Consider the following 26,633-nt stretch of genomic DNA (forward strand, 5'->3'; position numbering starts at 1 on the left):
ATGAAGCTGTCAGTATCAATGAATTTAATATCATGAACTCCAATGGAACCAACAAAAATGCTGGGGAAAGGAATGGAAAGGGAAGGGAAAGGAAAGGAAAGGAAGCCTCTTTAAAATAAAGAGAAAAACTATCATATTCACAATCATTAATAAATTAACATAACTAAGATGCATGTTTTCAAAAACTCCCAAAACATAAAGGAACTAGTTTTGGCTCAGATTTATTTTCTCTAAGATTTATCTAAATTTCTAGTGAAGTTTAGATGAAGCAGAACAGTGAAAGTAATGCAAATCAACTTGTGTATTTTAGGGATGTATCAATTTTGTTAGCATCTCATGTGGACAATTGCCAGTTCATTGCCTATTAGGTCATTTCACAAACACATTTTTTTTTTTGTGATTTTCATGTAAGCACAGCAAATCAGCCATCACCACAAGTTTTGTCATATTTATGCCATGTTGATATCCTCATATCCAGAGCTGGTTATAGTTAGCCATATGGATGTGATCTTAACAAGTATGTCATTGAGGCAAAGAGAACTTAAAATTTCTAAGGTTATACTAAAAATCTCATAAAATTGATAGAGCCCAAAGATAAGAGACATTTATAACACAATGGCTTAACAGTTTTGAGCAAGAACAAAGAATGTATCTCTTACCTTCATTTCTAGTTTGGAAACAGACCAGCTATTTCTGCTTCCTGGAGACTTCTTTGAATGTTTTCCAAAGCAGTAATTTTGTGGGATAGAGGAAGGGTAGGGGTGATTCACAAGTGGAATGCCTCTACATTAACTGTTCCTGTGTGTTAATAAGGAATCCAAGATATATAGCATAGAACAGTGATGGCTAATCTTTTTGTCCTCGTGCACCAAAAGCGCACATATGTGCATGACACTGTACGCACGTGTGCCCACACCCATAATGCAATGTGTGTGCAACCCCTCCACACACCTCACCCGGGAGCATACATGCACACACGGAGGAGCTGAGCTGGGGCAATGATTCACATGCCGGCAGAGAGGCCTCCGTGTGCCATGCATGCCATAGGTTTGCCATCACGGGCATAGGACAACTTAAAGAAGTAGTGCAATATCAGAAGATAAAGAAAGTCCTGGCCCATACAATTGCCAAGAGATGGACAAGATTGAATGGATAACATCATCATCATTAAAAAAAAAACAGTAGAGGTAATTTACAAATTTTGAGAAAGTTACACCTACCAAGAACTCTGAGAAACTTAGTAAGCAGCCTGTAAATGTATAGTATAGATGAAATGGCATGCATGGATTCCATACGAACTTCAAAGTGCTTCCTTTCCTTCCGCGATAATTGTCTTAATGCCCATTTTAATCAGTATTAACTACTAGCAATAACATGCTTTTAATTATGTTTTAAACGACTCCTTTATTGGGCTGTTTTGGGAAGCAAATTAGTCAAAAGGAGCTGTTAATCAAAAACGTGTTACTGGCACAAAATAAATGTTCATTTAAGGAGCCATTTGAAATAAACCTGGCTCATTGACTCTGACAACCTACAAGGACACTGGGGTCTCCTGAGGATAGCTCCTCCAGTACTCTCCAAGATACGCCTTGCTGCTCAGGAGTTATAAGTAGAAGCATTAAGCAGTTTAGGTCATTCATCAGCTAACTTTTACTACTGTACTCAAGAAAATGAGCCTCCCAGGAATGTCACAGCAGATCTATTCCTTCATTAGCTAAGTAATATTGAGAGAGACGTTCCTGTCATTATGAATGGAGAAATCTATTGCAGAGTGCTTCCTTTGTCTACGATCTGCTTTTGCAAATCCAAAGGTATTTAGGCTGAAAACACCAGCTTCATTTTCTACAAATGTTATTCAGGTAGGTTTCTTCTCCTTTTGTTGACCGATAGCCCTGCCAGAAAATACAAGAGAACCAGATTAGATATTAAAAAAAATACTCCAAATCTAGAATTTAATATGATCAGAACCAGCCTGGAAAACGAAGGGCCTAGGAGGGGAATTATCAAATTTCATTATTTCGCTCCTTTTAAATAACTCTAGGCCATGAAAGTAACAGATCCCTGTTTTGATCATTGGCACAGTACAGTGCTTATAGCATAAATGCAGGCCATAGCAGATGATGCTGATATCGGTGAGGCATACATCTGATACATTAATATACTGGTATCAATGAAGGGCATCACAGTGAAGCACATCACAGATTTCATAGCAACCTACTCCAACTAGCTGGATTTTTCAGAATTAGTCAGAACTCCATACAAGTTTAATATCAGAAGAAGGGCTCACATTATTCTATTGTATTCTATTGTTTGCATTTTCTATTATAGTCAGCTACTTTGTTTCATAGATTATTTAAGCAACATCAATTATGTGTATGGCACATAAGACTAGGGATTCCTTTGCTGTTCTTTTACACCATTTCCCAACTTGTAGGAATTGATTCTTCCGTCTTTCCAATATGGAGTGGCCTGGTATTTTATGGTAATATACACCCCCACCATTAAAAAAATTCAGTACTTAGTGCAACATTTATTAGGAGGGGGTGGGTTTCAAGATGTTTTGGCTAGAGAATATTGAAATTGAGAGTTTTCAATGCCTCTTCTGTCCTGCTCAGATATTGCTTGGTAAAGCTGAAATTTAAATGGAACAATTGACATTATCTGCTTGCTTGTGATGATAAAATGCTTGATTTCCTGATAGCTCTCAGACCATATCTTAGGTCTACAGAGAGACGATATCATGTCTATGACTGGAAACTGGGGAAGAGTTCCTAGTTCATTTCATACCTCTTCTTCATTATTGTCAAATGACATTTATCTTGACATATTAAAAGGAAGACCTTGTATGGCTTGTGGAAGTCAAAGCTAATTTCCATTGGGTGAATGTGTCCAAGGATTCAGAAGAAACATCATTAATATCAGCAATTCCACCTTCTCTCTTCTCTGTGAGATCCAGGTATGCTTTTAGGCACAGACCTGATAAAGATGCCAAGGTAAGGTAATAAGATAAGATAAGATAAGATAAGATAAGATAAGGGGTGATAGGGATAGGGACAATGGTGGGATTCAGTCATTTTGCACTATTTAGGAGAACCGACTGTTAACTTTCTGAGCAGTTTTTGGTGAACTGGTTGTTGGAAGAAATCATTAGGGAAGAGAACCGGTTGTTACATTATTTGAATCCCACCACTGGATAGGGATAGAGATAGGGGGAGGGATAGGGAGAGGGGGAGAGGGAGAGGGGGAGGGGGGGAGAGAGAGAGAGATGAGATGAGATGAGGTAATATAACTTTTATTGTCATTGTTTTTACTGTGAGCATTACAGTATGGCTGATATTAAACATGAAATTCTGTTGCCTGCTCTCAATAGAAATACACTTCAATAGAAAGTGTATATATATGCAAACACACACATAACTATATACATACATAAATATATACCAACGAGACAACTGTTGGTTGACCTAGGAATTGATCTGTTGAGATGATGAGATTTGCAACTCAAAGGTGATACGTTATTGGCCATGAAACATAGTTACCTTTTTCTGGTAGATCAGCAATTATCTAACCTTGAAAAAGAGATTTTAATATACCAAACATTTACATTTTTATCCCATCCAGCCTAAACTACTGCAATGCATTTTACCTGGGCCTGCCTTTGCAGACATCTTACAAACTTTGATTTAAAAGACAAGCAAGGTAAATTCTCCCTGAAATTGAATTCTTGTCACTACAGATTCTGGGCAATTGTTTGCCATTACCTTTTTCCAGGATCTTTTAAAATGTCTCAATTTAGTTTCACTTAAATACTAACTCAAATTGATTCTATTTATCTATCTTCACAATGAGCTAAGACAGACTAAGCGCTTTACCTGCTGTGTTTCAAAAGAAAACCTATTATCTAATATTGGCAGGAGGCAACAGGTCTCACTGGTGCTAGATAGTTAAATAACTTCAGTTTCTACCAGTTTGCTTTTGAAAAACAAATCTGAAAAGTGTTCGGATCCGATACTAAAGTATAAATTTGTCTGGCAATCCTATCCAAAATGCCACATCACTCTGAAGCTGAGCATCTGGCTAAGTAACGTTGATATTGTTGTGTCCCTTGGAGACACGAGGACACAGGAGTAGCCCTGATTGGTCCAGATGTGCCTGCAACACTCTCATTGGTTCCCCGTCTGACAGCTCTCATATAAATAGCTGTCAGACGGGGTTTGTTCTCCGTTCTGTTCTAATGGTTACCATTAATAAATAGTTCCTGAATGAAGCTGTCTCCTCAGTCATTGATGCGTTAACTGAGACTATAAAACTGGCAACGAAGGTGTCTTCCACAGAACCGCTGCACTTATCTGCTATGGCTGCCGCTACCGTGTTTGTTGCCTATCGCCCTGAGGCAGAATCTTGGGACGCTTTCCTTGAGCACTTTGAATGTTTTCTCCAGGCTCACAATCTCACTGAGCTTCCCCTGGAGCGAAAGCATGGAGTTTTCCTCAACTATTGCAGCCCTGACATGTTTGCCACAGCTTAGGCTCCCGCCACACCGACCACAGTACACACCATTCCTTGGGATCTGCTCCTTACTAGGCTCCAGTCCCACTATGCTCCTACCCTGTCCCGTTTTGCCCGGTGGCAGCAGTTTCGGAAATGTATCCAGTCTGAGGGAGAATCCATCAGCCACTACATTGCCTCCCTCAGGGCTGCCGCCATCCACTGGGAGTTCGGCGACTTGGATGAGTCACTTCTTGAGCAATTCATTTATGGACTCAAGGACTTAAGATTACAATGACGAATCCTCGCCTGCTCTGAGCTCTCATTAAAGATCACAGTGGATGAAGCTCGTGCCTTAGAAATTGCTGATCAATCTACCACAGAAATCCGCAGTTTCCAGATGGCCACTCCTGCACCCTCCCTGGCTTCCTCTGTCCACTACTAACAAGAAGCTGACTCAATTAAATCTGACGTTGACCTCGCCATTGATCGCCTCAAACTACTGTCCCACAATGGTGGTCCCTTTCAAACCGACATTCGAAACTGTTTGAGCTGCGGTGGAAAACACTTGTGGTCCACCTGCAAATTTAAATCAGCCATCTGCCTCAGGTGCAGAAAGAAGGGGCAAATTGCGACGGCCTGCCGCTCCACCACCCTCGACCACTGTTCTGGGGACTACTCTTCATCCACCCGCTGTGATTCTGTCCAAAAAACTACAAGGCACCAAAAAAAATTCACCATTGGGGACACAGAAGACACCCATTCCGAGTGGGCCATTGACATTGCATCCACCCCCTTGGGTGGTCGTGGTAAGCTACCCCTCCAGATTTCCTTAGAAGGCCAGCCCTGCACCATGGAACTGGACACGGGCTCTGCGAAGTCTATCATCTCTTGGGACACATTATGCAGCCTCCTCCCTCGCTTCCAGCACAACCAGTTGCTGCCTTCCACCTGCCATTTAAAGGACTATCAGGGAAACCCAATCCCTGTCCTGGGCTATGGCCGTTTCCTTGTTCAATATGGCCACTTTCAGAGTATCCTACCCCTCATTGTTGTCCGGGACCCTCTCGCTTCTTTACTGGGGCTGGATTGGTTCTGGGCTTTAGGGCTCTCTATCACTGGCATCTATTCAACCCTCCTGGGGGATGCATTCAAGTCCTTAATTAAAGAATTCGCTGATGTGTTCCACCCTTCCTTAGGCACTTATAAAGGCAATCGTATTTTCCTGAATCTGGACCCTCAGGTGGCACCCATACGCCTTAAGGCTCGCCGGGTTCCACTCGCATTAAAAGGAAAGGTCGATGCAGAGATCGATAAGCTTCTGGCCCAAGGGGTTTTAGAGCCAGTTGACCACTCCAAGTGGGAAACACCTATTGTAATCCCCCTTAAGCCTGATGGATCCATATGGATCTGCGCTGACTTTAAATCTACCGTGAATAAGGCGCCGCAGGCTCACCCTTACCCAGTGCCAGTCGTGCAACATGTTTTGCACTCTCTGGGCCAGGGTAAGGTGTTTGCCAAGCTAGATCTAGCACAGGCGTACCAGCAACTCCCTGTTGACGACGCCACTGCAGCTGTGCAGACTATAGTCACACACCGCAGCAATTTTAAATGCCGCCACCTACAATTTGGTATTAGCATCACACCCAGCATTTTCCAAAGTTTGATGGAGCGGTTGCTCCATGGCATTTCCGGGGTCATCCCGTATTTCGACGATGTCCTGATTGCCGCACCTGATGGACCAGACTCATTGACAAACTATGGCCGTTTAAAGCCGTTTCCGCACTTCTGGTCTCCATTCGAAGCGTTCCAAATGCCACTTAGGGGTGCCATCAGTTGAATTCCTGGGATTTCTAATCGACCAACACGGCATCCACCCTATGCCATCTAAAATCGATGCCATCACCTCGGTGCCTACGCCCTCCAATAACACCGAATTACAGGCCTTTTGGGGTCTCTTAAATTTCTATTCTTCCTTCATCCCCCATAAGGCTTCTGTAGCAGAGTTGCCCATCGGTTGCTGGACAGCTCCGCTCAGTGGACCTGGATGAGCCACGAGGCGCATACACTCGCGGCTGTCAAGAAATTGCTAACTTCCGCCCCTGTCTTAGTTCAGTACAATGAGACCTTACCACACATTCTTGCTTGTGATGCCTCCCCCTTTGGGGTTGGGACTGTTTTGAGCCACTCATACCCCGACAGGTCGGAGGCTCCTATTGCGTTTTACTCCCGCACTCTATCCAAGCCTGAACATAATTACAGTCAGTTGGATAAAGAAGCCCTGGCTGCTGTTGCGGGTGTAAAACGTTTTCATCATTACTTGTATGGTTGTCCCTTTCAACTCCTGACTGACCATAAACCCCTTTTAGGCATTCTCGCAGGAAATTGAGTCTAACCCTCCCATTCTCTCCCGACACATGTCACGCTGGACAGAGTTATTGGCTGCCTATTCCTACACTTTGGCACATAGGCCAGGCAAACACATGGGGCACACGGATGCCTTGAGCCACTGCCCACTGCCTGTGTTTAGTCTCCGACCCTGCCCCTTCTACATCTATCTGCCTCATTGAGGACTTACACCTCCCCTTGTCTGCCACCGTCATAGCCCAGTTCTCCTTGAAGGACCCTGTCCCCTCCAAGGTGCTGGACGCTGTGCGCAGGGCTTGGCCACCGGATCTCAAGGACCCTGATTTCCTTCCTTATTTTCACTGACGGGACGAACTCTCTGTTATGCAGGGTTGCCTCCTCTGGGGCTCCCGTGTTGTAGTTCCCACGCTCTCCGCCTATCTATTTTAACCCACCTCCATGAGGGCCACCTGGGCATTGTGCAGATGAAATCCCTCGGCTGCGGCTATGTCTGGTGGCCCTCCATGGACGGCGGTATCTCCGTCTGTGCAATCTGGGGGGAAGGGATGTTGTGTCCCTCGGAGACACGAGGAAAACAGGAGTAGCCCTGATTGGTGCAGATGTGCCTGCCGGCTGGCGGGACAAATGCAGTACTCTCATTGGTTCCCCATCTGACAGCTGTCATATAAATAGCTGTCAGATGGGGCTTGTTCTCCATTCTGTTCTAATAGTTACCGTTAATAAATAGTTACTGAACGAAGCTGTCTCCTCAGTCATTGACGCATTAACTGAGACTATAAAAGATTTATTATTATTATTATTATTATTATTATTATTATTATTATTATTATTGTTGTTGTTGTTGTTGTTGTTGTTGTTGTTGTTGTTGTTGTTATTATTATTATTATTATTATTATTATTATTATTATTATTATTATTATTTAATAAAAAAAGGTGGACATGGTGCAACCATCTTGGCGTTATCACTACCATAAAAAACTAAAATATAACACAGATAGCTTATGTGCTCAGCATACATTACTAATCATTACACATATTTAACCCCTTATAAACACTTACATTTGCATATATTACATCATCTTCGGTCTACACATCCTAGTTCTTTTCCGCTCCGACTTCCCTTCCTCAAATCCAACCATTGGTAAAATCAATGCCAAATCTCATAGTATTCTGTCTCTCCTTTATTTTTAAGTTCCAGTGTCAGCCTATCACAGGGATGGCGAACCTTTTTTGGCTTGCATGCCATAAGGGGGGGAGCACAGGGAGGTTGTGCGTGGGTGTGCCACACCCATAATGCAATGGGTGACACCCCATCGGTGCGCAGGCGAGCATGAGAGGCACTCCCCCCCATTTTCCCTCCTTTTTTTGCCCTCCCCAGGCTCCAGAGGCTTTATTGGAGCCAGGGGAGGGTGAAAACAGCCTCTCCACCCTCCAGAAGCTTTATTGGAGCCTCTCCACCCTCCAGAAGCTTCAGGGATCTTCAGGAGGCTTCCCTGAAGCCTCCGAAGGGCAAAAAATGACCCTACGAGCAAATCGGAAGTCACTTCCAGTTTACTCATAGGGTAATTTTAGTCCTCTGGAGGCTTCAGGGAAGCCTCCTGAAGGTCCCTGAAGCCTCCGGAGGGCTTAAACCGAACCTACGAGGAAACCAGAAGTTCATTCCTGAACTTCCTGTTTGCCCATAGGGCCAGTTTTTTGTGCTCCAGAGGCTTCAGGGAAGCTCTTGACGCCTCTGGGGGGCCTCCAGGGGGTGGAGGGCTCTTTTCACCCTCCCCAGGCTCCTATAAAGCCTCTGGAGCCTCTGGAGCTTGGGGAGGGTGAAAAATGGCTTTAAAAAAGGCTGAAGTCACCTCGTGTGCCCTGAGAAGTGGCTCCGTGTGCCACCTGTGGCACGCGTTCCATAGATTCGCCATCCCGGGCCTATCACATTCTGCACAGTCTAATATTTCCTTTATTATTTTCCTCTCTAGAGGTATGTTCTCACTTTTCCATTGCTGGGCATAAACAATTCTCTCTGCTGTTATGATAGGTAATATTAAATATGTTAACCTTTCTTTGGCCTTCTATTATAATTCCTAATAGGAATAGTTCTAGTTTAAATTCCAATCTCTGTCCAGTCATTTCTTCCAGCCACATCATAATACTTCGCCAGTAGTCTTTTGCCTTTCTACATGTCCACCACATGTGGTAGTTGGTGCCTAGAAGTTGGTAGGTTGATGTCATTTTATTGATAGGTTCTATGAGGAAATACCTTATCTTCTTTGATGGCTCTTGGAATTTAACTGAAGACATTATAATCTTCATATAAATTAACTTCTTCATTCAGCTTTGTGTTCTGATCAGAAGCTGCTCTTCTAAATAGCAGTCTTCACTTTTGCTTTAATTTAATTTAACAACATTTGTTGTACTATTCATTTCTAATTCATGTTGTGAACTGCCTTGGAAATCACAGTTGAAAGGTGGGATTATAAATATTTTAATCATCAATGCATAAGCATAAATGTGTAATTGCACAGATAAAGTAAACTTGTGGTGCCCAGCAATTCAAGAGAAACATATCCTAAGTCAACCACAATGAAATAACATTTTTTCATCGTGCCAACCCTATGAGATTTCTTTCCTGAGTTTTATGCAAATTGATCTGTGGTCTTCACATAGCAGGAAATAAAATTAAGCTTAATACAAACTTAAAATGGTGGACTAAATGAATCTCAGGGGGAAAACCCCCTTTGCCTATCCTTTTAGATTTATAACTGATGTTTGCCATTTGTGCTTAAAGCTTCACCTTACATCTTAATTACCTTGCTGATTTTCAGCAAGATACAAACTTTCTGTCCAAATCTACATTAAAATCGTTATCACAGTAGGAGCCCTTAGACGTTTATTGTGGTGTTTTAGCATCACCAGAATAATGTTTCAGCAACAATTCAAATGATGTGACTCGTTAATAAGATAACAAACTTTTCAATATTTACTTTACTAAACATAGGGCAATTTAACTAAGATCCAGGAACTCTGGATTCTTATAGTAATGAGTGGTTACTGGAGTGATGGTGGCAGGGGGAGTTAATTAAGCATCAATTCACAATAAGTACTTAGCAACTGAGCCTGAGGGTAGGAATGAATTGGGAAAGCTATTTCTGATGGGATAAAGAAGGAACACATGCTGTTGCATGCCTTTTCATAAGCAACTGATTCTGATACTTCTGTGATAAACTCAATCTGATTGGAAATATTGACTGGTTTAATCAGATGCCCGTAATTGCAATGGAGTTTTTCAATTGCAAGAGGCTTAATTAGATAAGTATTTGTATCCCACTGTTGTGGTCTCCCGGTGGCCTGCTGAGCTGGCAGCAGAGTCAGACAGTGAGGATGCTGGGGAGGGTCAGTCCTAGAGTCTGGGGAAGGCTCGGACGAGGGCTCTACATCAGAGGCAGAGGGGGGGCAGGGCCATCTGGGAGTTATGTGCTGCCTCCGGAGCTCCAGAGTCTGAACTCAGTGAGGCAGAGGAACAGGTTGAGCCTTTTTCCCAGTGTGCACATGTGCAGAGCTGCCAGAAGGTAAGAACAGTTAAGACAAAAGTGGTGACTCAGGAATAAGGCTTGGAGATGATTGGTCCCTCCCATAAAAAAGGAGCAAATGGATGTGAGCCTTTGCGGGAAGCAACTTTGTTCATTCTGGTCAGTTTAAACTCTGAAGCTCCGTGTGACTCTGTGCTCTGTTTGACCTTGCAAAACTAATTGGCAATTAGGTCTTTGGCAACATTTCAAAGGAGATAAAGGTAGTTGCTTATCAGCCTTACACTGAAAGACTGTGGCAGATTTCTGTCTGACTGTTCACAAACTGTTTGTGATTCATTATGGGCTGTGAATGAACATAATTCACAGCTGTTTCAATCAAAAGGTTTTGGGGACTAAGCGTGTGAGTTTTATTGTCTCAGGTAGCCTAGGTCAAAATGGCCACCTTTATTATTTTTATAAATAACTCAAGGTGGCAAATACATCTGATACATCTTCTTCCTCCACTTTTCCCCACAACAATAACCCTGTGAGGTGGGTTGGACTGAGGAAGAATATGAGGGGTCCTTGATGCTCTCTGAAGTTGGTTGTTTTCTCGCAAGAAAACAAGCATGCTCAGAGAGCACCAAGGAATCCTCATTTCAACCCTGAACGACAAATATGCTCCTTTATTGAGAGAGAGTAACTGGCCCAAAGTCATCCAGCTAGCTTTCATGGCTAAGATGGGATTGAACTAACGATTTTCTGCTGTCTAGTCTGGTGCCTTAACCACTAAACCACTGTCTACTTTCTACCATTTCAATCACAAGGTCATCCTTGTTTTATGAATTTCTTTCTGGGATTTCTTTATTAATCATTGTCTTTAAAAAACACAAAAATGTCTGTGATCTGTATGAGGAAGAGATTGGAAAATCAGAAGGATTCCTATCATATACATCATTAATCTCTCTCAATGTCCTTCAAAATGGCCATTCTGACATAGGACGTATAGGTTGCAGGTTGACCAAGTCTTCCATATGCCTGTGGACCAAGGATGGAAAATGCTGAAAGGAATCGAGTACTCCATTCCTCTCAAGAGTTTGGAATTAGTTTGAAAATACATTTTCATCCAGCATAGAGAGATTGTAAATTGGAGAAGAGATCAAGATCTGCAGTATTTAAACTCACTATTCAGCTGACTGTTTTCAAAGGTGATAATTTCATTTATTTCAAATGCTGATTGATCAGTGATCACATATAGTTCTTTTCCTTATGGGGGTAGGCCTAAGTTTCCTCACAACAACTACTTTTTTTTAATTAGGCTGAGTGAAAAAAGACAATAACTGGCCCCCATACCAGTGAGGTGGATTTCCTTGGTACCAATCCAAAACACCTTAATCATTAGACCACACTGGCTTTTATGAAACCAATAATTCATGTGGGTTCCCCTCCCCACTTAACTTAGTTGATTCCTGTTTGGTACTTGATTTGGGACCATTGTAAGTTTTTTAAACATCTCTTTTAAATAAAGAGTTTGCCCTATTGACTCTACAGCAAGTTTGTGGATGTGTGTGAATGTATGGTATGTATGTATATACACTAATATACAAACACACACACACACACACATATATATACACATACATATGGTACATACATATACATACACATACACATACATACACATACATACATACATACATACATACATACATACTGTACATATATATGTTTCTCTATTTCAATGGCTTCCATAATTAAACAAACAGGAGAATAAATGCACGCATCACAGAACACAAGAACGCAGTAAGAAAAAAAGAAAAAATTTCCTCCCTTTTCCAGCACCTTAAAGCTACAGGACATGAAATCAATTTTGAAAGAGCCAGGTTAATCTCCAAAACAGAACACCTCAACAAGAGAATAATTATGGAAGCCATCGAAATAGAGAAACACCCCCACAACATGAATAAACGTGATGATACCTCCCACCTACCAAACATCTGGAAACCAGCCCTAGTCAACAAACGAACACCACCCACCATCCAAGCCGTTACAATACAAAACAACAATGCACACACAGCCAGCACCAATCAGCATCAATCTACCAATCATGATACAACCACACAACCAATCATTCCACTTACTGAAACAAAGCCAGCACCCCATCCCCTCCCACCAAGATTTACAGAAAGACGGCAGCTCCGATCACATTTTAAGCCAAAGACAACAGCCTGAAGATGGCGAGTGAGATCTCGCTGAAACGTTGCCAAGATAATCTCAATCTTACACAGGAAAAGAGGACCATCCAGGCAGAAAACCATATTTTTATTTTTAATATTTGGGCATACCAGGGTTTGTAACACAAATACATACCTATTCCCCTGGCCTAGCTGATAAGGAAGAGAGCCTGTGGCTTAGTGGCAATTACATTGGCCTAATATGCAATACAGCCCTGGTTTGATTCCCAGTAAGGGTATGTGTGTGTGTGTGTATTACATACACATATATACATATGTGTTTGGGCGGATGGGCGGATGTATGCATATATATATACATACAGATGCAGAGAAAGAGAGACAGAGAAAGAGAGAGACAGTGAGAGAGAGAGACAGAGATCATATGTTTGTTGTGCACATGAGGAAAAGAAGTTCACAATTCATCTAGCTTAATATATAGTGGTTTAAAAGTAGAATTAGAAACCCACAGCATTTTGCAAAAACCTGCTCCAGATAAAGCATTACAGAGATATTCATTTACTCAAAACTCAAATCTTCTGAGAAGTCTGAGGAGATTAAAGGGAAATAAGAAGACATAATTATTGGTTACTTGGGAATAGTTGTTACTCCTCCTCAACATATGGAGAAGTATGTCAATCAGATGGTGCATGCTGGAAGGTATAATACCTAAGGGGTTTGCACAGCGGATGCTTCCTTATTTATTCCTTTTGCTTTCAAATTTCCTTTTTCATGTTATTTTTCCAATGGAGCAGAACTATAGGTAGTCCGTATGGCTTTCACATAATATTTCCTTCCCACGGTGGGAACTAATGATATACATCTGTCTGAGCACGAATCCACATATACAGAGTAGCAGATTGTTTTTGTTCTTACAGGAGCCTTATTGGGGAACCAGACCTGTGGTGGTGGGGGAAATGACTCTGAAGAACATCCATCAACTAGTATTTCTCATCACAATATGCTACCCTGAGAGATTCATAAGCTCAGACGGAGAACGGACATCCAAAATTATCTCCTCTGCAGGTCCACATACTCTACACCTCTGTTTCTGGAGTCTTTTAATGGGTTGACTATAGTTAAGGAGATTTACATCCTTCCCTTCTGTTACAGTCAGAGTATGCACCATTGAAACTTACTGCAAATCCATTCATAAAACAGAAGCAAGGAGTTTACAGCACAAACAGCAAGATATGAAACCATAGGAAAATGCGAACTGACCTTATCCCGGGTTAAACAGATGATCCCTCCGTCTCAGTCTTGTTGTTACTGAATGACAGAAGTCCTCTAGAGTATTTTTCATGTAAAGAAGTGGAATCTGTTATTCAAGTGAGTGCAAACTCTTTTAAAAGGCCTTCTCTTCCACTCTCCTTGCTCCACACAAAATTTGGAGTCTCTCCTTTTGCAACATATGAATGACAGATCTATAAGGAATAATATATTCATTAAATTATCTCCTCAAACTCCTCCTTCTTTCTTTAACCTTTAGCCTTTTCCTAACAAGTGCAGATTTCCCCTTTTTATATTCAAATTCCAGTAGGTCCATATTTGGTTTTGGGGGAGTGCTGCTGCCTTAATCCTAATAATGTATCACTTTGCTTAGCTCTTGTTTTGTTTTCCAGATGCTAAGAAGGTCTCAAAAGAAGATGACTCCTTATGAGTTTTTTTCTACCTACCTAAAAAGCTCAATGTGGTAGAACTACCGTTTGCACAAAGCTGAGATGAATAACCTAAAACTCTTAGTAATCAATAATATTTTTTAATTTTTTTTTAGAAAAAAACAAGATTTACTGAAAGGGTAAGGGATAATGTGACAGAAAAATATCAACAACTGATTATGTTCTCTTTAGAGTCCATTTTTGCAGAATTGGAAGGGACTTTGGAGGTCTTCTAATCCAACACCCAGCTTAGGCTGGATATGCTCTACCATTCAGGACAAATGGTTGTCCAATCTCTTCTTAACAGCTCCAGTGTTGGAGCACCCACAACTTCTGAAGGCAAATTGTTCTTTTGATTAATTAATCTAACTGTCAGGAATGTTTCCTTAGTTCTAGGTTGGTTCTCTCCTTGATTAGTTTCCATCCATTGCTTCTTGTTCTGCCTCCAGGTGCTGTCTCAGATGTTGGGACACTGCTTTAATATTGCAACAATGAACCTTAGAATAGACCCCTTTTGAGGATCCAAGGCAGGAGTGGGTTCTGGCTGACATTACTACTGGTTCAGTAGTAAAAAAAAAAATGCCCGAACCTGTCCGAACCGGTAGAATCCCATTCCAGCCTGCTGCATGAGAATTTAAATCCTAATCATTCAGGATTCGAAATCACACAAGCTGCCTATGAGCTAAAAGGGAAGGAAGAGATGTTTAAGATGTTTATCCACAATCCATCAAGAGCATCAAGACTGCAAAATGAAGATATGAAAGGAATATGAAGCACTAAACAAGCCTCTGGTGACCTGGTCCCCAAGACTGATGGTTGGTAGGAACTATGACTTTTTTTAAACTGCATGCAGTTCTATTTTGACTGGTAATATTAATGTAGAGCAGTTGTTAACCTGCACTTATTCTATTCTTGCTGACAAAGTCTTAAGAGCTAGGTTATATAGAATTCTTTGTCAATTAATTAATTTACAATTAATTTACAATTATTAATTAATTAATTAATTAACTTCTGTGTCATTTTTATTTCCTTGGGAGCCAAAGTACCTCACTAACTGAACAGCCATAATTAATTCATTGTCTCTGTTGGTTTTGTAAATGAGCTCCCCTGCATATGGAAACAGGAATGTATATTTATATAATATACATGCACACGAAGTTATTCCACAGGCTGAAATTTATTGGGATTCAAATGTAAATAAATGCAAAGTGTTCAGAATCCTTCCTAATACATAGAGACAAGTTAGGTGAAATTTATGGGATTCATTTTTTAGCTCGGTATGTGAGGGGCCCTAAACAAGCCATTATTGCTTTGAGTGATTGCTTGCTTAATTCTCCATATATTGTGAGGAGGATATACCTCAAACTGCAATATTAATTTTTAAAACATATAGATGAGAATGTAGATAGATTTATGTCATTGTAGTTCCTCATATCATTTATAATAATTTCAAGAGGGGGAAAAAAGCATTAAAAACCCAAACTGGATGCATATTCTTAAAAAGTAGACATTATTATTGCTGAAGACAAGATGAGCATCATGGTCAGCCAAGATCTTGCTTTTAGGAAACTAGGTCCTGCATTTGAAATCCTGTTTGGAAAATGTAAAAAATTGACCTACATATCATCTGAAGACAAAGATGATATGACCCACAGATGACCCACAGGTAGAGTTCTGGTGACCACCGCCTAGTAAGAGTTTTACTTGGCTATATATATGGCCAAGTACAGGACATGAAATTAATTTTGAAGGAACCAGTTTAATCTCCAAAACTGAACACTTCAACAAGAGAATAATTATGGAAGCTATAGAAATAGAGAAACATCCCCACAACATGAATAAACGTGATGATACCTCCCGCCTACCAGACATCTGGAAACCAGCCCTAGTCAACAAACGAGCCCCACCCCCACCCAGGCCGTTACAACATGAAACAACAACGGACACACAGCCAGCACCAATCAGCATCAATCTACCAATCATGATACAACCACACAACCAATCTACTGAAACAAAGTCAGCACTCCACTCACACACACCAAGATTTATAGAAAGACTGCAGCTCCGACCATGCTTTAAGCCCAAAACCCAGCCTGACGATAGCGAGTGAGACCTCGCTGAAACATTGCCAAGACAATCTCAATCTTACACAGGAAAAGACCCGAATACAACAAGACCAGCATACCTACACCCGTGAAAATCTACATGTGTGTGTCTGTGTGTGTGTGTGTATCTGTGTGTATCTGTGTGTCAGTGTGGGTGTGTGAGTATATGTTCCAGTATAACTCTGGAACGCCTCAAGCAATTTCAACCAAACTTGATACACAGATGACTTAGTCTCTGGAAACAAATACTGTGAGGGTAAGACACCCCTAACACCCCTTGGGGTGTGTGTTCTGTTAAGATACAGCCTGTTGTGCCTTAAAATGGCTTCTACATGCCACCTTAAAATGGATTCTACTGTACAGCGCTGTGAAGTTGCCATGGTAATGGCTTCACAGTACTCCACAAGGGGGCTTCCTCTGGTAAGAGGGAAAATCCAACATTAGAAATTGCAGCAACGTTCATGGAAGGATGGTTGGGATAAATAAATACCCAAGCAGCACCAGGTTATTAGCTAGTGTCTTATAATGTATGCTATCTGGTGTCATTTTTAGAGATGGGTTGCTATAGAAATCAAACAAATAAAGACACCAATGTAAAAGTACAGTAAATCACGCTATGGAACTCTGTTATAATCCAATTTTGAAAACGGGATTAGTCATTGGAGAATTGAAAACCATCAGAAATTGACCTAGTAGAAGGCGTGATGGCCAAGTATCACAACTGATAACCTAAGCAGTAGCCTACAAGAATTCAAAAAAGAAGCCAATCCTGGCACAATCCAGAGGATCATAAAGTGATGAAAGTGATTAGAGATTGAATGACAATGAAGTTCAAGAGCCGTTGGTGATGTCATTTTGGCCATATGTCTGGCAGAAAGTGTCCCAAATACACTAGAGTTCTGGAACATTTTAGGTCTGTGCATTTACTCTATTCTGTGGCAATCCTAAAGAAAAGAGATTGATCCTATATACATTTCCTCTCTTCCTTTCAGTAAATAAAGCTTCAAGTTTATGCTTACAAGATTCAAAGATATTTTTTTTTGCTGCCTGGTAATATCAGAACATATTCCAGGTTCACAATCAAGAAGTGCTAAGTGTTGTCCTGCTTATTGGAGCCCAACATTCCACAGCAATCAAGTATTGAAGAGGTCATGTTTCCAGTCCATTACCTCCATTGTATGGCTACAACAGCCTGAATTTGGCTTTAAGTATTCTGATGTGAACTGTCACAAGCTAATAATTTAGTGTTCATGGAGTAGGAGATGATGTGGTGAAGTTTAGGGATCTCCCATTTGTGGTGAGACTGCCTTTTCCCATCCAGTTGATGAGCACAGGATCTCCTGGCCCTTTTCACTGTGGCTGCAGAGAAGTTGGGCCACCCTTGTCAACCTATTTCTTCTTCTCCAAAATTCTAAGCAAATTTTTAAGCAAAATAACCTGAGTTTCCTTATGGTATTTCACAGGGAGACATGAAGGGGTGAGATTCTACCAGTTCGGACAAGTTCAGGTGAACCGGTAGCTCTGACTATCAGCTGGTAATGAACCAGTTCATTCTGACTTTCAGCTGGGCCCTCCCGCCCACCCTTGCACTCACCTATATCCTTTTTTCTGAAGCCCAGCTGATGACAGAGTGGATTGAAACACCTCAACTGTTTTCGTCCCCAGCAGTAATGTGGAAGGTGATTTCTCTGTAAACTGTGCACATGTGGTCAATGAACCAGTTTATAAATTGGTAGGATTCCACCCCTGAAGACATGCACACTACCGTGGCTTGCAACTGCAATGGGAATGCCAGTCTCTTCCAGGAGATTGAGCAACAGCTATTCCTATAAATGAAATTAAGGGAAAAAATAGTTAAATAAACAATAAGTTACACTTTTATAAAAATGTTAAATGTATCAATAAGCTATAGAGTTCTTCCTGTTGCAAATTAACCAGCAAATATGCTCAGTAAAACAATATGTGATGATTTTCTAAAACTAACTTCCTTTGAAAACAGAAACATACGCTCAAGGCAAGGCCACCATTTGGTGAGATAGGAACATCCAACACATAGGGCGAAGCCACAAAGAAACAAAGATAAGGTAACTGGGATTCTGCAGGAAGGGTCATGCTGACCCTTTGTAGTGTAAAATGACTTAAAAGTGATGGGGAGGGATTCTTAGGCATCACGTTCAATGTTTAGGAACTATAAAATGTAGAGCTTGAGTATTGTTTTTTGCTCTCCTTATTTTCCTTGTACTCAATCCATTTGGGAAGGGTCTAGGAGGCCACGCTTGCAACTGATTTTTCATTTTTCTTAAATAAACTTTTAAATTGTTAACCAGACTTGTTTCTGTATTATGAGGATTAAACTATTTGGGTCTAACATCTCACATTCAGAGGCTTAAAAGATCAAGGTTAGGGTTAGTTGCTGTTCTGGGCAAGATCTCATCATAGCCCAGGTCCCTTCAGATTCTGGCCAGCCAAAACTGCACCCAGCTTGGTCATGATCTACTCCCAATATTTTTTTTGCCATTGTAAGAATGCAGGATATGATATCTGACCCTAATTACAAGAGGCAATCATCCTTGGGTTCATTGTTGAGGGTCAGTAAATATAGAGTGGGGGCAGCACTTTTTATATGCCCAAATTGGGCCAGGTTGGTTTATTGGTTAAGGTACCAGGTTAGAAACTGGGAGTTCTAGTTGTCCCTTAGGCATTAAAACTGACTGGATGACCTTGGGAGAGTGTCTCCCTCTCTCCCTCCCTCCCTCCCTCTCTCTCCAATTTATCTCACAGAGTTCTGGGGAAAATAGAAGAAGAAAATAGTAATAAATATGTTTGCCACTTTGAATTGTTTATAAAAATAAGAAAGGCAGGATATAAATAAAAAATGTGGTAATAGATACTGTACCAAAACTATGCTGATGCAGCTAAATCATTCCAGTTTCCCTATTTTAACTAGCAATTTTTAAAAAGGTCTGGGATAGCTTAGAGAATGGGGTAGCTTAGGTGATCTATTTATGCCATGCTAAATCTGGTATTTTCATTATTTCAGAGATTATGGAAGAAGATGGTCAATTGTTTGTTGGAGAGCGATAATTCTTTGATGATCATTTTTGGGAGATACAAAATTCAACCCCCATCTCTCCCTATTTCTAAATTCCAAAAACCCTTGTACTTTCACAAACATATATTTTATTTTAGGTATTCTAGTGTTGAGATTAAATTATTCATTAGCCTTCATTACTTATTCAGTAGCTCCTGGGTTTATCTTGCTCTGCTAAAGGTATCTACTTTCTGTTGTCAATAAAGAAAATGAGCCTGATTCAAGGAGCTTGCAAATCTGGTAGGAAAGTGATATCAATCTATTCTACTAATCACAGTTTTTTTCTGCCATTTTATTAGACCCCTTAAAGCCATGCCCATATATTGAGATCCTTGTTGTTATGCTGGGGGGCAAAAAGGAACAATTAATCTCAAAGAAGTCAACAAAATATAAACAATTGTTAAAAATTGGTCCTTCAAAAATTTTAGACACACATTGATTTTAGAACTTATATTCTTTGTAGAAAAACATAGAGTGATAAAGAACAAAATCCTCACTTTTTAGAATTTTGCAAAATAGTATGCAAGAGAGAGGGGGGAGGGAAAGAGAGAGAGAGAGAGAGAGAGAGAGAGAGAGAGAGAGAGAGAGAGAGAGAGAGAGAGAGAGAGAGAGAGAGAGAGAGATTTGTTTTATTTCAAAACCACCCATTCTTTTGAATGTTTTTCCTTCTTTCTGATTGACACAGAGGCTGAGACAGAAAAGCAGACAATATTAGCAAAGAGTGAGGCTCCTGTTCCTCTTAAGCCAATTACTGTATTTTTCGGATTATAAAACGCACCTTAGTTTTTGGGGAGGAAAATAAGAAAAAAAAATATTCTGCCTCTGCCTACCAGCATCCATGGTATTCATCTGGCTAGCATCCTGTCAGTGTGTGAGATACTTGAGGGCTGTTTGGAAACAAACAGTATTTGCTGGGTGAGCAGCAAGGAAGGAAACAGAAGGAGCCTGGGTGTGGCTTGTTCTGTACTAAAGCTGCATGTTGTGCTGATATATGAAACCAAAACTGAAAGTGAAACTTCTCTGCTGAACAACCACATTGAAAAACCTGCTTTTGATATTGTATATTTACTTAATGTGTTATATTATATATATATAAAGAGAAGTTATTGAATCCTGCTGAATCGGGTACTTGTGTGTGTTTTCTGAATGTGATTGCTGCTGCAAACTCTGACATATCCTTGCAGCAAATAGCGAACAGCCAGGCCAGCTTCAGCACATTATTGCAGCCTGATTCAGCATGAGCAGCTGATTGGTGGGTGAATAGGCCTCCCAGAATACCCCCAATCAGCTGTTCCAGGCTGCAGGGATTGCCACAAACCATTACCTCCTCTGTGCCTCGCGTTTTTGGCTACATTCGGTTTATAAGACACACCCAAATTTTCACCCTCTTTTAGGAGCGAAAAAGTGTAATACTCTGAAGAATACGTTATTATCCCCTCATCCATCTAATGAGTAAACAAGGATTTAATTATTTTTGTGTGTGTGTGTGTAGATTTTACTTGAAAAAGTTCAGATCCTACCTGTCATTCTTATTTAATTGAAACAGTCTTTAAACCCAACCAGTTAAAACAGAATAAATAAAGGAAGAATAAAATGACTGAAAAGAAGGTGAAGTGTGAGAAGACTAGTTGAACAAATGGTCAAAAAGGCAGAGGTCAAAGTTTTAAGAATAAAAGAAATTATATAATTTATGGTTGCCAAATCAAGGATGTTTCATAGGGAGAGAAAGATAAGGAGAAGTATAGAAGACCATATTGGTTCATAGTAGATTTAATTGTCAGGTTTTTCCCATGTTGTAGACAAAATCAGACTTAAGTGAAGCAACCAATCACAAATCAACTTATGAAAGATACAACATAATTTTATTTGCATGCTACCAATAATACAGCATATTCTGACCACCACCACCCAAAAAAAGAAAGTTGTGATACGTTGCTCAGCATCCAGAACAAAAGTAAGACCAGGGATTATGTCTCTTTGGCTCACTGCAATTCCAGGCAAAGAAAGGCAAAGACTTAACAGCAGAGAAAAAAGTAGAAACAACAAAACTCACAGCATAATATTAAATGTTTGAGATAAACACATCCGTGTAACCTTGTTATTATTTATCTGTTCCTACTATAGTAGCCATACTTTCTTGGAGATATGGTCAGTAAATATCAACATTTTGTTTTGTTGAGTCACAGGTATCTACATGAATCTTCTCCATCACACCACTCAGGGTCACTTCAGCTTCCTTTGAATGTTTTCTTACAAGGGCATTTTAAGAGGTTCATATCTCTGGGGGGCATCTCGTAGGTTTACTAGTGAATGCATGTGTATAGGTATAGGGATCAGTTCGAAAGCATGTAAAAAAGTGCAAGTAGAAAAATAAGGACCACTTTGGTGGGAAGATAATGGCGTTCCATGCACCTTCATCATTTAGTCATGCTGGCCACATGACCATGGAGACGTCTTTGGACAGCGTTGACTCTTTGGTTTTGAAATGGAGATGAGCACCGCCCCTAGAGTCGGGAACGACTAGCACACATGTGGGGGGAACCTTTACCTTTACCTAACCACTATACTCCTTGTGTTAGGGTTCTAAATACCATGCAGAAATAAATCATTGTCCAAGGCAAAACATCCTTTAAGGTGCAATTTATTCCACAGGCAATTTAGCACGGCTATGGAAATTTCAACTCTGAATTACATCCTGTAAGTTCACCTAGTTGAAAGTTCATGATCTCTCCCCACACCCACAAATCCATCACATGTTCCAATCATCATCTTCCACGCTGGCATGTACACCCATCTTCTTCTGGCCAGGTGTCGAGGTACTGAGACAAAAGATGACCTTGGCTTCTACAAAAGAATGTCAACAATCCATTCTACAATCCTACTCCTTTCTATTCCCCCCCTCCCAACTACTACACTATTGAAACAGCATAGAGAATTATTAAAAAGTGTGGCAGGCCAAAGATCCTAAAAAGAACATAACTACAGGCCTGACAGGCGGCCTCTCCTCAAAAGAAAAACGTTTCCTGCAAAGAGAATAACATAAAAGTTAACATAACAAAATTAACCACCTCTTCTCCACCCAGGGGAACCCCTTGACTTCTCGGGAAACTTCCCATTGAATTGCTTTACTAACTTCTCCACTTTCAGGTTCCCACTGTTTACCCAATTAGCTTCAGACCAAGGGTAACCCTTCCAATGCACTAAGTACTGTAAGCAACCCCTATTCAGCCTGAAATCTACAATTTTTTCCACCTCAGATTGTGTTTCCCCTTCCATCACTAAAGGAGGAGATTGAGCTTGGGTGGATGCTCTTCTGTTAGACCCAATTACTGGTTTCAACAAGCTACAATGAAATTCTGGGTCAATTTCCCCTAGACTTCTGGGTAGACTGAGTTGAACTGTAACTGAGTTAACTATCTTCACTATTGGGAATGGACCTAGAAATTTTGGACCCAATTCCTTGCTAAGCATTTCTAATCTTATGTATTTGGTAGATACAAAAACATTGTCCCCCACACGGTAGGGGTTTAGGAGTGAGCGACGTTGATCATCTTGCTTCTGGTAGGCTTCTGCCGCAACTGCTAGAGCCTTCTTCGTATTCTCCCATCCTTTCTTTAGCATGTCCATCCATTCACTCAAAGACATGAAAGAAGGAGGTTCTCTAGGCAACTCAGGCATGGCAACAACTTCCATGCCACCGGTAATCTGGAAACCCGCTAATCCTCTGCTGCTGTGGACCGCATCGTTGTACGCCACTTCGGCGAAGGGTAGCAAGTCCGACCAGTTGTCTCGCTGATAGTCCACAAAACACCGGATGTATTGTTCCACCACCGCATTGGCTCCCTCTGCTGCGCCGTTCATGCTGGGATGAACCTCTGAGCTCAATTCTTGGGTGGACCCAATGGATCTCAGGACCTCTCTCCAGAACTTGGCTGTGAACTGGACTCCGCGGTCTGAAATGATCCTCTTGGGTACTCCATGCAGGCGATAAATGTCTTTCACAAACATTTTCGCTAATTCGTTTGCGGATGGCAATCCTGAGCAAGCAATGAAGTCTGCCTGCTTAGAAAACAAATCAATAACAGTCCAAACTACTTTATGCCCACTGCTGTCTGGGAGTTCCATGATGAAGTCCATTGCGACCTCTTCCCATGGCCGTTTAGGGCTCTCTGCTGCAGGTGCTGTAGGTTCTGGGCTCTTGGATTCAATCATCCACGGCTGGCCTTGTTCCTCCTCCGAGGCCTCCCCCTTGGTAGGACTCTTCGTCACCTGAAGGTGGGGGTCCTCTTCCAGAGGTCGGTTGGGCATTTCCCCCTCCAAGGCCTCCCCCTTAGTTGAACTCTTTGTCACCTTCAGTTGGGGATCCTCCTCCGGAGATTGTTTGCCCTTTTCCTCTTCCAAGGCCTCCCCCTTGGTAGGACACTTTGTCACTTTAAGTTGGAGATCCTCTTCCAGAGGCTGTTGGCCCAGATGACTTTTCTGTGCTGGCATCTGGGGCCCTCTCTTTACCACCATGGCGACTGGTACACACATTTGTTCTTCGGCAATTCCCTCCTCCGAGGCCTCCCCCTTGGTAGGACTCTTCGTCACCATAAGTTGGGGATCCTCTTCCAGAGGTCGTTTAGGCTTTTCCCCCTCCGAGGCCTCCCCCTTAGTTGGACTCTTTGTCACCTTAAGTTGGGGATCCTCCTCCGGAGAATGCCTGCCCTTTTCCTCTTCCGAGGCCTCCCCCTTGGTAGGACACTTCCTCACCTTAAGTTGGGGATCCTCTTCCAGAGGTTGTTGGCCCAGATGACTCTTCTGCGGTGGCATCTGGGACCCTCTCTTTACCGCCGTGGTGGTTGGTGCACACGTTTGTGGCATTGGGGCTGGAGCCAAGCACTCTGACGCTCTGTGGCCAAGTTGACAACAATGGTGGCATTTAATTGGCCCCCACGAGGAATGGAACCTAGTTACATCTCTAAACTCAGGAACCGTTTCATCACACTGCCTTGCTCTCCAACTTGCAGCTGGCCCCTTGGTAAACGCTTCTTCCATGGTGGAGATTGCTTCTCTGTAGGAAGGAGGAGTAAGAACCTTTTGGGGCATTGCAGATGCACCTTGTTCTGCTTCCCATCTTGCAGGCCTGGCTTTGGTAATCCCTTCTTCCATGGAGATTTCTTCTCTGTAGGAAGGTCTGGTAAGAACCTTATTGGGCCTTGCAGGGGAGACTGGAACCGGTGGGGAGGTCAATCCCTCGGTTGGCCACTGCCCAGCTTTCTGCCATGGTGCCATCTGCTGAGGGAGGGCAGGTGCCTGCTGGCATCCCTCCCATCCATGACCTGGGGTTAAGACCCATCCCGGGGTTGCCTGCTTCACAGGTTGCAGCTCAACCAATGATGGCTGGCTAAGGGGTTTTACGTGCCAAGGACCCTCCTGCTGGCTTGGAGGAGTTATGGGCCAAGTAGGTGCCCTTTGCTGGCTTGGATGAGTTATGGGCCAAGTAGGTGCCCTCTGCTGGCTTGGAGCATTTCCCCATGCTGATGGCAAAGGAGTTGGTAAGTAGCATCTCTTCCATCCAAGTCCTGGGAGGAAAGCCCAATTTACTGCCCAATTTGCTTCATTTACTGGTTGCAGCCCCATTTGTGGTGGCTTGCAAGTGACAGATGCTGGAAAAATTCCTTCTTCCTGCCTCCTTTGAAATTCCCATTTTGAAAGGGAATCTTTCTCCCAGCTAATTGCAGGGCCACAAGCCATTTCATTTATTGCCGTCTGGAAGGAGCCCAAACCTCTGTTCTAGGGGTTTTTTTTTTCCAAGCCTTGTTTCCAAGCTGGGGGGAAAGAGGGGGAGCATGCACTCACAATTTTGCTGAAGAAGTCCGTCTGAGATTTCCTTCGTCTTGTCGCGTCTCCTCCTGCATTCGTCCAGATGCAATTAAACTGGAAACAGCATTCCATTGCCTTTGAAGTTCCGCACTCAGCTTCTTATCACCAAAAGCTTCTCATTAATTCTTCGCTGATATTTACGCTGTCCCGGTCAGCGTTGGGAATGCCGAAACCTCATCACCAGATCTTCCATCACCAGCCCTTCCCCCTTGATAGGGGGAGGGAGCTAGTGAAATATTTTTAAAGTAGAGAGTTGAAATAATGTTAGGGTTCTAAATACCATGCAGAAATAAATCATTGTCCAAGGCAAAACATCCTTTAAGGTGCAATTTATTCCACAGGCAATTTAGCACGGCTATGGAAATTTCAACTCTGAATTACATCCTGTAAGTTCACCTAGTTGAAAGTTCATGATCTCTCCCCACACCCACAAATCCATCACATGTTCCAATCATCATCTTCCACGCTGGCATGTACACCCATCTTCTTCCGGCCAGGTGTCGAGGTACTGAGACAAAAGATGACCTTGGCTTCTACAAAAGAATGTCAACAATCCATTCTACAATCCTACTCCTTTCTATTCCCCCCTCCCAACTACTACACTATTGAAACAGCATAGAGAATTATTAAAAAGTGTGGCAGGCCAAAGATCCTAAAAAGAACATAACTACAGGCCTGACACCTTGTTCCATGGCCTTAAATTCTTTGGTTTTCAATTTCTAATACCTTTTCTGGGTTATCCCTAACATTGCTTACCCCCAAAGGAAAGAGCATGGTAGGTATTTAGGTAAAGCAAAAGCCTGATAGACACCAAGTAAGGTGCTTGTATTGATTGTACCTGTTAAAGCAGAAGTGCTTTGCTGCAAAACAAAACAAGACAATTGCAGTTTCGCTTCATCTCCTGGGATATGAAGTATGCATTTATTTAAAGACCACAAAACTATAGGTTGTAAAACATCATTTATTCATTTATCCTAACTTGCTGTTATAAGGTGAGCAACTTTAGCGATTGGTCAGATTTTTGATGAATGTCAAAATGTGAAAAATCAAAGAGACCAAATGTCCTAACCAGATGATTTACTAAGAATGTATAAATATGGAAGCATAAATAGTATCCATTTGCATACAATCTGCAAATTACAATCAGTAAATGGGCATGTGAAGGATTTTGAAGGCTGCAGAATGAGAGCAGAATTGGAATTCAACAAAGTCACTGAACTTGTAAATATTATTTATCTTTGATAGATAGATAGATAGATGATAGATAGATAGATAGATAGATAGATAGATAGATAGATAGATAGATAGATAGATAGATAATAGAGAGA

General features: G+C 41.7%; 1 long non-coding RNA gene across 1 annotated transcript in view; it reads right to left on the minus strand.

Moving 5' to 3' along the window:
- Positions 1-1,641: 1,641 nt before the first annotated feature.
- The window catches only part of LOC309383682, a 64,106-nt gene continuing 39,114 nt past the window's right edge, over positions 1,642-26,633 (minus strand). Inside the window, exons 3-4 of the long non-coding RNA XR_014173895.1 lie at positions 13,808-14,010; positions 1,642-1,892 (exon numbers count right to left, since the gene is read on the minus strand). This is a non-coding gene — a long non-coding RNA (uncharacterized lncRNA). The remainder of the gene's footprint in view (positions 1,893-13,807; positions 14,011-26,633) is intronic.

The sequence above is a fragment of the Natrix helvetica genome (assembly GCF_964273705.1).
Source record: "Natrix helvetica genome assembly, chromosome: 1".
Lineage (NCBI taxonomy): Eukaryota > Metazoa > Chordata > Lepidosauria > Squamata > Natricidae > Natrix > Natrix helvetica.